An 11,910-nucleotide genomic window follows, 5' to 3' on the forward strand; every position below is an offset into this window, starting at 1 on the left:
TGTTCCCTCAGCCCTTTGTTCTTGAAAAATATATTTTTACTTTGGGAGCTCGTTATTATCGAACACTGTCCCCATGATACAGCCAAGGTGCCCAGGCGCAGAGGGAGGAGGTCATTTGCCCCAGATGGCACAAGCAGAAGCAAGATGGGGACCAGGAACTGGAGCCAGGCACATCGGGCCTCCAGACGCAGCCAGGCCACCTACTCACATGACATCTTCTCTCAGAGCCTCTGTTTTGTCATCTCTAAAGTGGGCTTTAAGAGGACCCACACAAGCCTTCTTCCTAACGCAGGTCTTGGCCCACAGCCAATGCTCAAAAAAAATGCCGCCTCCTTCCCTGACTCGCCTCCCCAAGCCAGTCTAAGCTTTTGGGCATCTGTGAGCCCTGCACTGGGAGCTCGGGTCTTGGGCTCCCAGAATCTCTAGGGGGAGGGGGTGTGTGTGTGAAAATTCCTTGGTTCTTAGGAAAATGAGACTTCTGTCTTACAGAAAAAAAAAAAAAACAAACCCACAACCAACTCATTAAACTGGCTTCTGACATCAAAGAGTGTTCACCAAAACCCCTAGGCAGACCAGGCACATGTGGAATTCATTTCCCTGACGGAGGGGAGAGGGCTGGGGGCCGGGGGCAGGTTAAGCCCTAAACAAACTCGTCCTTCTTCAAAAGACCCCTTGGGAGTTGTTGGGAAAATGTTCTGCCAGGCTGTGTTCACAGAGGCCAGGCTGAGTGTGTGTGTGTGTGTGTGTGTGTGTGTGTGTGTGTGTGTGTGTGTGGTGGGGAGATGTGAAAAGGATATGGGCTATGTGTGTTTGGAGCCACAAGCTGCTGTGTGGTAGAAAGTGCTGAACTTGGCTTTGGAAGATGCCACTGCCTGTCCTGACCTGTAAGACTTTGGGCCTAACCTTTTTACACCTCAGTTTCCTCAAATGCAAAACAAGGCTAGTCCCCCTTACCTCCCATGTTGTTGTGAGAATTAATCAGACCCCTCTCGTGGGTCTGGCCCCTGGTGAGACTGCAGGAGTGTTGAGGAGGGAGGATATGCATGGGCTCATCTACGGGACCTGCTCATGGCTGTGGCTGTTATTGTGTCTGTGCGTGCAGTGCAGCCATGGGGTGGAAAACAGAAGCATGGTCCTGGTTCCTCCAGCGACCACTGCGCAGCCTTCCTTAGGTCTGGGGATTTTCTCTTGGGGCCTCAGTCTCTTCCTCTGTAAAAGGAGCATCTGGTCTAGGTGACCGTGGGGTCCCTCTGGGTGTCAGGATCCATGAGCAGCACACCGTGGGTAAGTGGAAACTCAGCCTAGTGAGCAGACACAAGGAGACCAGAATTTAAACCAGGACCCAGCTGTCCTACCAGGAGCCGGTCAGTGAGCCTCCCTAAGCCCTCAGCTCCTCACTGCACAACAGGGTCCGGGCCTCTTTCCCGCCTGAGTTATTATGGGCTGCTGTTGGGTCCAGAGAGCAACATCCATGAAACACACTCTTAGCTGAGGAGTGTGCTGCAGTTAGGACTTAGGGGATATTTCGGGTGTGTGATAGACCTGCGCGGCTTTGTATATGTTATGTGGCTATCAGAGCTCAAAGAGCCCCGAGCGGCAAGTGACAGGGCACCTGTGTGTGTGCACATGCGTGCTTGTCTATGAATGTCTGTGTGTGTGTTGTCCTTCCATGTATATGTGCATTCGGGTGTCTATGTGAGCTCTGTGTGTACACATTTGTGTATATGTGGGCCTTGGTGTGTCTGCATGTAGGCTGCTTTAGCTGTGTATGTTATGTTACAAGTGTGTCTGTCTGGCACCGAAGTCTGGGAGCAGTGGCAGATCTTATATTGATATCCGTGCCCACAATGTGGGTCCACATGTGTGGCATGTCGAAGTGCATGACTTGTACACGCGTGAGTTGTATGCCGGGTGTGTCTGGGTCCTGCCACGGGTCTCCTTCCTCTTGGGCCCTCCAGAATGATAGTATCGGGGGACAGCCCCTGGCCTTCTGCCCACCCTCTGAGGATTTTGGCAGCTGTGTTCTCAGATGTCCCCTGCTCAGAATCCCCCTTCCCCAGCCTACGGCAGAACCCCAGTGGGGGCGGGGCTCTAGGAGGGAACTCTGACTCCAAAGCAGACACTGCATGTGAATAGACCCACCTGGGTCCTCGCCTCTTCCCCACCTTCCCTCATCATTTGGGGAGAAGGATGCCAAGGAAGGCCAGTGCCCTCCTGGTTTCTGTGCTGTGCTCCCGCCAGGGGCTGGGCTAGTTTCCTCTGTGCCAGGAGGCTCTGGGCTTGTTTATTCCTTATTTCCCTACTGCCTGCTGGGGGTCTGGAGCTTCCACTCACATTATCTCAGCCATAACCACTCTCTGAGACAGGAGTTATTAGCCCACTTTCTAGATGAGAAAATGGAGACTCAAAGGGGTAAAGTGACTTGTCCATGCCAGCCTCTGTCTATTTCCAAATCTGAGATAGTGCTATAAAAGTGCTATAACAGCCCAGCATACAACTCACACGTGTACAAGTCATGTGGCAATAATCCCTGCAAGGCTCCCAGAGAGGATGGCCTCAGGGGGCACATAGCTCTCTGTCTGCAAACGGGTAAGAACAGGTGAGTCTGAGGAGGCTCTCCAAGCCGGCCCCCAGTCCAGCATTTGCATGGGGCTTCCGGGCACATGACCAGGTGGAACCCCAGAGGTAGGGGCCCCACATCATGACTTTCATGATGAGTCAGTGCCAGCTGGTCCCTATGAAGTCCCCCTATCTTCCCCTGCCAGCCTAAGATCACCCTCTTGTCCTCTGGGGTTGGTTCCCAGCAATAGGACATCTCTAGGGGATAGGGTTTCACTATGGTGGATGGGCCCGTGGGGCTCCAGAAGGTCCTCGCAGGACTAGGTGATCTGGAATGGTTTGATTCATGATTCTTCAGGCAGGCACAATTTGGGATGGACTCCTTAGAAAAGTCTAAATACTTTAACCCAGCGTTCAAAGCCCCACGCATGTTGCCCTCATTTCATCTGCCCCCTACACACCCAGCTCTCTGGCAGTGACAGACTGCTTACCTTTCCTCAGCCCCTCATGAGGCTACACCTTGCTCTTGCTGTTTTCTCTACCTGGATGAGCTTATCCCCTTTCAACATTGGTGAACTCCTTCAAAGGCCACCTGAGAAACCACCTCCTCGTGAAACCCTTTCCCCAAATGCCCTGTATGCAATTAGTAGTTGCCATGCCTGACTCTCACTTGATGGCAGCAATCTTATCTAGTTCATTCCTTTATTCCAATGCCGGGGAAGAGGTGTGCACTGGGAGTGTGAATGAGTGAGTGAATGAACACGCTAATGAATTAGTTAGACCAAAGGCTCTTAATGAACAGTCTCCACTCCTGAGGTCTCCTGCTTAGTTTCTCCTCTGCACCTAGGATTGCTTAGTCTGATGCTTAAGTGGGATCCTGCACACCAGGTCTGTCAGCCCATGGCTCCCCCGGCTGCTCTTTCTCTCTTCACTATCACCCCTCCTACGGCTATGGACCCTCTCCCTTCCACCCCCTGCCCCAGCCTGGATGCTCTTCCCCAGCCCTTCTGCTTCCCAGCCCTTCTGGCTAACTATTCTTCACCATTCGTGCCTCTGCTCCTTTGCTGCTTCCTCCAGGGAGACTTCCTTGAAATCCTCCCTTCCATCCTTCTGACTTCTTGGCCACCCCGTCTAGCCCTGTCCTGCAGAGTGGGAGCTTCCTGAGCACAAGGCGAGATCTAAGCCCTTTTTCTGTGATTTCGGTGGAAGAAATATAACGGCAGGGGAGAAGGAAAAGGCCACTGTGGTGGCGGGTGATCTTAATTTTAAGAAAATTTACCCACATGAACACATGAAAATCCAGATTTGCTCAAAGACTGTTAGAGCTGAGTCTATACTCTATAAGGAGAGGTGAAGTAATGTAGAGCAGGAGGGAAGGGCCACATATGGACTGAGCGTGTGGTATGCACATTGTCTCAGGCAGCTGCCCTTGCAGCCCTCGGAAGTGAACGTTACCATCCCCATTGCTGCTGAGGTTGCCTGGGGCTATAGGACACCAAAGCCCTCATTCTTTTCTGGGGTCCAGCCACTGCTGCCTCTAGTTCTGGCTCTGCCCCTGGGCTCCCTTGCACAACTCACTCCTGCGCCGGGGTTTCCATGAGTCCTAGAGGCTCTTCAGAAATCCACTAGAGGGCAGGCAAGCTGTTCCAGAGAGAACCAGGAGCCCCTCCCGTAACCTGAGATTCCTAGCCCCTCTCTAGCCTACAGACTCGCAGGGTTCGCAGGGTTCGAGAGCTCATCAGCCAGGGGGGTAGGATGGTGCTCCACAAAGGATTCTTGCTTGGGAAATCTCCCTGATGACTGAAGGACAATGAAAGGACAGTGGATCTCAGTGTCCTGTACCCATCCTAAAGACCTGGCCCAGGTCAGCGTGGGTCAGAGGGTTGTGCCGTCTCCAGTCATTTTCATTTCCTATTATATAACATGTAGGTGACACTCAGTCCTATCCAGGGCTTTCCTGGATGCTGGCTCACACGGTCTAACACATCCCTTTCTGGGAGGCAGGTGTAGTGGTCCCCATGCAGAGACAGGAGAATGGGGTTCTTGCTGGCAGTTCTCTTTCATTGCTGACTTAGAGTTTCCTTTTGAGCTCTAGCTCCAGTGTCCAGCTGCCTGCTGGGCACCCCAATGAGCTACAGATCACCCCGACTGTGTGTCGTTGCCTTGTTCTGGGTGATCACAATTTTCCCTGTCCTTTCCATGACTCTCTCCCCTACCCCTGTGAACAATCCCCATGCCCATCCCACCCACCACAATGATCTCTGCCTCTGTCCAGGCTCCATTACCTGGGTCATCAGCGACAGCACCTCCAGCTACCTCTTCTGTCTCCATTCCCCACTGGTCCATGCTGTCCCCAGTCTACCTGCGATACAGACCTTGCCATGCTCCCTACTGCTGATGGCCAGGGCCCTTCACCATGGAGTTCTGGCCAGTGGACCCTTCCCACTGTTTCTCCTGATGCCCAGCCCTTTACCACCCCCGTGCCTAGCTCCATCTTGCCCTCTCAAATTTCTCAGATCCCCAATGTCAACCTAAAGGATTTTTATTATAAAAGTATTCCTATTAGTAGTTACAAATCCTCCCCCCTACCCCCACTCAAGACCTGGAACCTGTGGCCTGGAGACTGTGCAACTTTCTCCTGTTCCCATTGTCTGGGAGCAGCTTGAGAAACATTACGATACCTACTTGGCTCATTTCCATAATTGACAAGATGTACATGGCCTGCAGGAAGCTAGGCTGTGGGAGTAGTCTTTATTCTCCTATTTGTCTACTTTGAGCCCACACTTAGCACTTTAATATAACCCTAAAACCAGATCCAACTTCCTAGTGTATCAATGAGAAGTGGAGATTTCCTGGAAACCAAAGAACAGAATGTATCATCACACGTCGTACAGCCACGCTTCGTGAACCCCTCCAAACCTCTAACTTCTCTCTCCCAGTCCCCTCGCCAGCAGCGCCCCTCTTCCATGTCTTCTTTTCACCACTCCCTTGTCTCCAAACTCCCTGTTGTCCCAATCGGCACCCAGTCTCAGCTTCCTCCTTCATTGGTAGTTAGCCAAGAGCAACTACAAGATCTATTAAAGCCCAGGAGCCTTTCAAAGGGCAAATTCAGGCCTCCCCAGGCACGGGGCAGGATGTCTTCAAGGCTCCCTCTGCAGGTAGCCCATGGGGCGAGGGGGGGGGGGGGGGGGGGGGGGGGGGGGGGGTCTTTATGTCTCTGAAATGAGGGAATTGATGTGAATGGAATATCTGCACTTTAATCCTCACTACAATCATGCAAGGTAGACATCATTCTCCCCTTATTTTTGATGAAGTTACTCAGACTCAGTCCAAGGTCACTCAGTCCAAGGCAGAACTGGACCTTGACTCCAAAGCCCCCATCATACACACCACCCTGGCTGCTTTGTCAGCTACAGCCACATACAACACGGAAAAAAGTGATGCAGACTCAGAACAGCCTCAATCAGCAGCCACAGGGTGGGACTAACCAAAGGAAATGGGGTGAGTTCTGGGGTGAGGACCAGAGGAGCAGGCAGGTGAGACCGGAGCCGAGTGAAGCCAAGGTCAACAGCCAGGTGTCCGGATAGCGGATGGAGGAGCTGAATGGGGCAGACATCAGAGTGTGCTGTGGACAGAGGTCAAGGTCAGAACTTGCAGTGAAAGTGGGGCAGTGGGAGAGTGAAAAAGCAGGGAAGCCAAACAACGCTGGCCATCCGGGAGACTTACAGAGCTGATCTGGGCCTTCCAGGCTCTGGGTAAGCTGTCTTTAGGGCTATCCCTGCAGGTAGCCTGGGGGGAGGCTAATTTCCTCATGCCCGTGCAATCTCCCTTCTTTATGGGAGCCCTATAAACTAGTTCCTACGGTCCTCACCTCTGGCAATTTCAAATGGAGAGGGAGACAGACTGAGTGAGAGAGGAAGGGGAGTTTAACAAAGATAACTGAGCATAGTTGGGAAAGAGCAGGAAGGAGAGAGTGGATGCTAGAGGATGTATGTGGTACGTGATATGGAATCTGAACCCCCAAGTAGTGAAAGAGACAGGAAAATGGGAAATGAGACATGTGCTTGGACCCCCAGGGCCATCAAAGAGTTTTAAGCAAGAGAGTGACCTAGTCGAATCTATGTTTTGGAGAGACTCCATCTGGCCGCCATGTGGAGGATGAATGGCTCAATGGATGAAGAGGAAAGGGAGACCCTGGGGCAGGAGGAAGCTCCCTGGGGGAGGGGGAGGAGAGAAAGAGACCAAGGCTGAAGGGAGAGGGAAATCCAAGAGCGTCCACATTTAAAAGTCAGGTGGAGGAAGAGGAGGAAGAAAAGGAGGGGCCAGTCCATGGATGCTGGACAAAGGATGCTGGAGTCACGAGCAATGTGAGATCACAGCCTAGCTCCCATAGGTGTGCACACACATGCACGTGTGTCCATGCATGGCACGCTGATCTGTGCACTGTGTCTGGTATGTGTACTAGGTTTGGAAGCCTGGGCATTTTAAGTCTTCACTGTATATGCGGGATCTGACATATATTTGTGGGCAATGTGTATGGTGTGTTGACTGTGGTATTTGTGTGGGAAATATATATAGATATATATACAAACATACATATATAATATATATGTATATATATGTATATACACATATATATGTGTATATGTGTGTGTGTGTGTGTGTGTGTGTGTGTGTGTGTATCCATGTTGATGGGAGAGCCTGCAGGGAGAGGAGTATATTTCTCTCTTTCTTTCTCTCTCTCTCTTTGTGTGTGTGTGTGTGTATATATATATACACACACATACACACATATATATTTATATACATATATATGCGTGTATATATATATACTGTGTACACATCATGTATGCTCAATATGCATGCTTGTGATGTGTGCTGCATATGTGCTGTATACATAAGAGTTGAATTTGTGCGTCCGTGTGTGGCGACTTTTGAGGGCGTCTCTGTGAAGTGTAGGAAAGGTTTGTGAATAGCATGTGTGCCTGAGTGAAATTTCTGTGTACGTTTGATGCATGCTTGTTGTTTTCATGAGCTGTGGCCCTGTGCGGCCTGTGCTGTCTTTGAGGGTATATGTGAACAGCATGCGCATGTAACGGTGTGTGCTGAGTGTGTTGGGGGGAGAGTGCTTTTGCAGTTGCACTGTATCTGTGTAGACGTATGTCATGGGGGAAGTGTGACAGCCTGAGGCAGCAGAGAGGAGCAGAGTTCCAGCCTCCAGTTTGCCCTCTCCTGGCTGTGTGACCTGAGCTAGTTCTTGTGCCCCTCAAGCCTCAGATTACCTCCAAAGACTAGGAAGGTCCTATAGTCAGGAGGGGGAAGACAAAGTGAGTAGGACAAGAAGTAGTCACAGTGGCCCATGCTAAAGAGGACAGTCCCAGTGAGAGCGGGATGTACCCAGTCCTCCACCCCCTCACCTGTCCTCTGGGGGTCCCATATGTCACCCTGAAGAATGAGAATGCTGCTCACTCTCAATGTCCCTGAAAGGTAGTCATAGCTACATTTCAGACAGGCCCCCTCCCCACATCCCCCAATCACAGCCAAGGGAAGTTCACAAACCACTTCGTTTTGTCCCTGAACCAAATCAGCATGAAGAAGATAGAGGTGCTGCCAAAAATATGTAAACAGTCACCGAGCCAGGAATCACAAGCCATGCTATGGATTGGGTGAGTACCGTGGGTGGGTGGGCACTTGACAGAAGAAGCTCACTCTTCAAGCAGCCCTAGTCATCCATCATTGCTCCACTCTACAGTGCCAGAATGGGTTCAGAGAGGGGAAGCCACTAGCCCAAAGTCACACAGCAGTGGGCAGCATAGTGAGGATGGGAACCCACATGGGTCCTTCTCTGAAATCTGGGCTGCTTGTCTCCCTCAGCTAAGCCCTCCTCAAGCCCCTCCTCACTCCACTCAGGAGGGAGGAAAACACAACTCTACACAAGGGGGTATCATGGTAAATTTAAAGAGTTTTAGATTATTTGCTCTTTGGTTAATTAATGCTCCATCAAGTGACAATGCAGTAGAGTATAACATAGACAGGCACTGGAGTTCCACTGGCTCTACAAGCTTGAGTTACTTAACCTATCTGGGGTTCCTCATATGTCATCCGTAAAATGGAGATATAATAACAACAACAACAATAACAACAACAACAACAACATTTACCCTGTTATAGGATTAAATGGGTTAGCACATGAAAGCTGCATTAGGAAGCCAGCCCATCCCCTTCCCAACTTGAAAGTACACAGTGGCCTTACACTGACCTCAGAATTTCACTCATGGTGAGAAAGAGTCATAATCCTGTTGACCAGAACCTTTACATTTCATCCCTTCATTTCTGTAACTCAGTGGGCAGGGGCTGTTGTTGGGGCCATTTCACAGAGGGGTGAAGGCTGCGCTGGAAGAACCTCAGCACAGAGCCCGCTGCCCCACACCCTCGCAGGCACGGAGCTTCTCAAAGAGTGGCCTGTGGACTGGCAGCGTCAGCCCCACCAGGAAGGAGTTTGCTCCAGATTCAGACCTACTGAACCAAACTCTGGGGGTGGGGCCCGGCAATCTGTTTTAACAATCCCTTGGGGATTCTGACACTCTTCAAAGTTTGAGAGGACGGTGGGCTAGAACCCCAAAGAGCTTGCTGTGTGAACAGGGAATACCTCACGTGAGGCAAGTGAGAGAAAGTAGGGTGGGGGGAGGGGAACCACACTCTCAGCCCTCTTGAGACCTCAGGCTTCTTTCTCACATGCTCTGGGCCTAGAGTCAGCTATGCTTGGGGTGGAAGTAGAGGAGGCAAGGATTCTCTGAGACTTCGAGAGGTGGCCGTTATCTATTAACTGTGGGGATCACCTGGGTGCACATGAGCCTATTTCTGGAAGCTCTACCTCGGGCTTTGACCACCCAGAGGAAAATGGGAGACAATAGACTGCTGGGAGCCCAGCACAGCAAAAAACTCAAAGTTGGGAACGGTTGGGAAGCTGAGAAGGGACATCCAGGGAACCTCTGGAGGCAAAGTATGCTGTATCTGGGCCACAGCCCTTCTCACAAGAGCTGGGTTCTGCCTGAGAAGCCTGGGACCCACCTCTGCCCTGGGGCCACTGAGCCTGTAGTGCTAGGGTCCTTCCAACTCAGCCCCCTCCTAGTCATTTTCTCCCATCTCTCTATCTGCCAACAGGTCCCCTCATTCAACCAGAGTCACAGACTTTCACATGAGGAAGACAGGATCAATAATCGCATTGACCCAGTTCCTACTCCATTTTGGTTTTCACAGTGTCATCATCTCAACACCCCCTTGATATGGCAGAATGACTGTCCCATCTTTACAGATGAGAAGCTAAGACCGCCAGGAACAATTACCCCGGATCATTAAGAAAAGGGTAGATGGGTTTTAACCGTTATGGTTAAAACAGAGGAAAAAGTCGTGTGGCTCAAAGGGACAAACCCTCAGGTTCCCAGCAGCAGAGAGCTGTGGTTTCATGGTCCACGACGCAGCATAGTCAAACTGTGGAAACGCTTCTGATCCTGCCCTGCCTGCTTCGCCCAGTCTCAAATTTTCTCACCTAACATCCCCCCTCTCCCTTGGGGCCCCCAGGAGCCTCCAGACTCCTCAGCTCCAGATTCAGACCTACTGAACCAAACTCTGGGGGTGGGGCCCGGCAATCTGTTTTAACAAGTTCTTACTGACCAGGCTCAGAGCCTAAAGCCTCTGGCATGGTGGCCGAGGGGTACAAGGGGCCTCACCAGAACCTGCTCCCCCTACACTGGTGGCTCCAAGTTGGGGGGGGGGGAGTGTTACTCATCCCCCTGTCCCCCCCCTCCCGCCCCCAGTGAAAACAGAAAACCAGCCAAGCCAGTTTCTGGCCACGCAAGAGGGCCTCTGGGGTCTGAGGACTTGGATGGGAATGGCTGTGGTGCCATATCCTTTCTCATCTGTTGACTATGGACAAGTTGCAGAATCCTTTCAAGCCTTGGTCCCTCTTCTGCAAAAGTGGGGCAATGATAGTTCCCTCTTCATAGGATGGCTTTGAGGAGGTGATAATTCAAGTAAAGTACCTGGCACTGGGCCCAGTCCTGCAAGCCCTCATTATTCCCACTTAACACTTCAGCTATTCCTCAGAGCAAGGGACACACCACCTGTCTCTTTATAGCCATTTGTTTCCCAAGCATTCGGCATTGGCTTCTGGCTCACACACTCCCTACGGCTGACACCCAGCAACATTTGCTCTCTTCTCCTACTGTGCCACAGAAGGTGGGCCATAGTGGGTATGGTCTGAGCCCAGTTGCTTTAGGAGCCAAGAGAGGGTGGGCAGAAGAACCAGAGTTCTGCCCCAAAAGGCAGAGCCCCAATAGGGGCTGACGAGGAAACTTCCTGACACCCAGGGGCTCACAGAGCTGTTGGGCAGGGGCAAGGAGTGAGGACAGCCACACTCTTCCACAGAGATTTGGCCTGAGAGTCCAGACACCTGAGTTCAATTTCTGGCTCCAAAGCTGTGCGACTTGGGCTAGTTACCTAACTTCTCTGAGCCTCAGTTTCCTAGTGGGTAGTTGAGAATAAAGACACCTAACTGGAAGGTTGTCTGTGGCTGTCTTTTTCCTGAGTTGCTACATGAGATGAAGGACTGGCCCACAGTGGGTATTCAGCAACAAGTAGTGGAAACTAAATTGGGAGACCAGGGTGCCGTGATCCTTCTCACTCCAGTTTTACAGTGAGATGAAGACGGCAAGGTTCAGAGAGGTTTAGCAACATGTCCTAGGTCACACAGGATGTGCACATCATTGCCTTCCTAGGCCACCTGGTCCTACTTGGGGCCCTTGGGTTTCATACTGGCCTGAGGTGAAACCTTCCTAGGGAGCCTTGAGAATGACTTGGTGCCTGAAAGAGTTTTCTCACCTCAGGATGCTAGTCCTAAGGATGCAGATAAAGATGTGTCTCTTATTTACACCAACAGATGAATGTGGGAATGGTAGAATATCCAAAAAAAAATACCAACACAGTGAAGACTGAACTGCCCATTGATGGGCCATAAAGGAGAACTTCCCATTCCTGGAGGTGTGAGCAGACGCTAAATAAGCAACATTGGATGGAAAGTTGGCTGTGGAGGCCTTCAAAGGAAGCTACCTTTCACATGGCTGCCAAGCAAATCTTACCCTACTCAGTTCTTACCTCTCCTTCCCCTTCAGATCAAGCGCAGACTCCTGGATTTGGCCTTCAAGGCCTCTGGACTCAACATCCTACATCTTTTTCTGCCTCCCATCTGATCTGGTTGCTCCACAAGGGTAGATCCTGGACATTATTATTCACCAGCTCTCCAGGGCCCACCAGGGCAGGGATCATATTTACTGAGCAAGGACCATGTGCCAG

Source organism: Rousettus aegyptiacus, unplaced genomic scaffold (assembly GCF_014176215.1).
Source record: "Rousettus aegyptiacus isolate mRouAeg1 unplaced genomic scaffold, mRouAeg1.p scaffold_m13_p_5, whole genome shotgun sequence".
NCBI classification, from domain to species: Eukaryota; Metazoa; Chordata; class Mammalia; order Chiroptera; family Pteropodidae; genus Rousettus; species Rousettus aegyptiacus.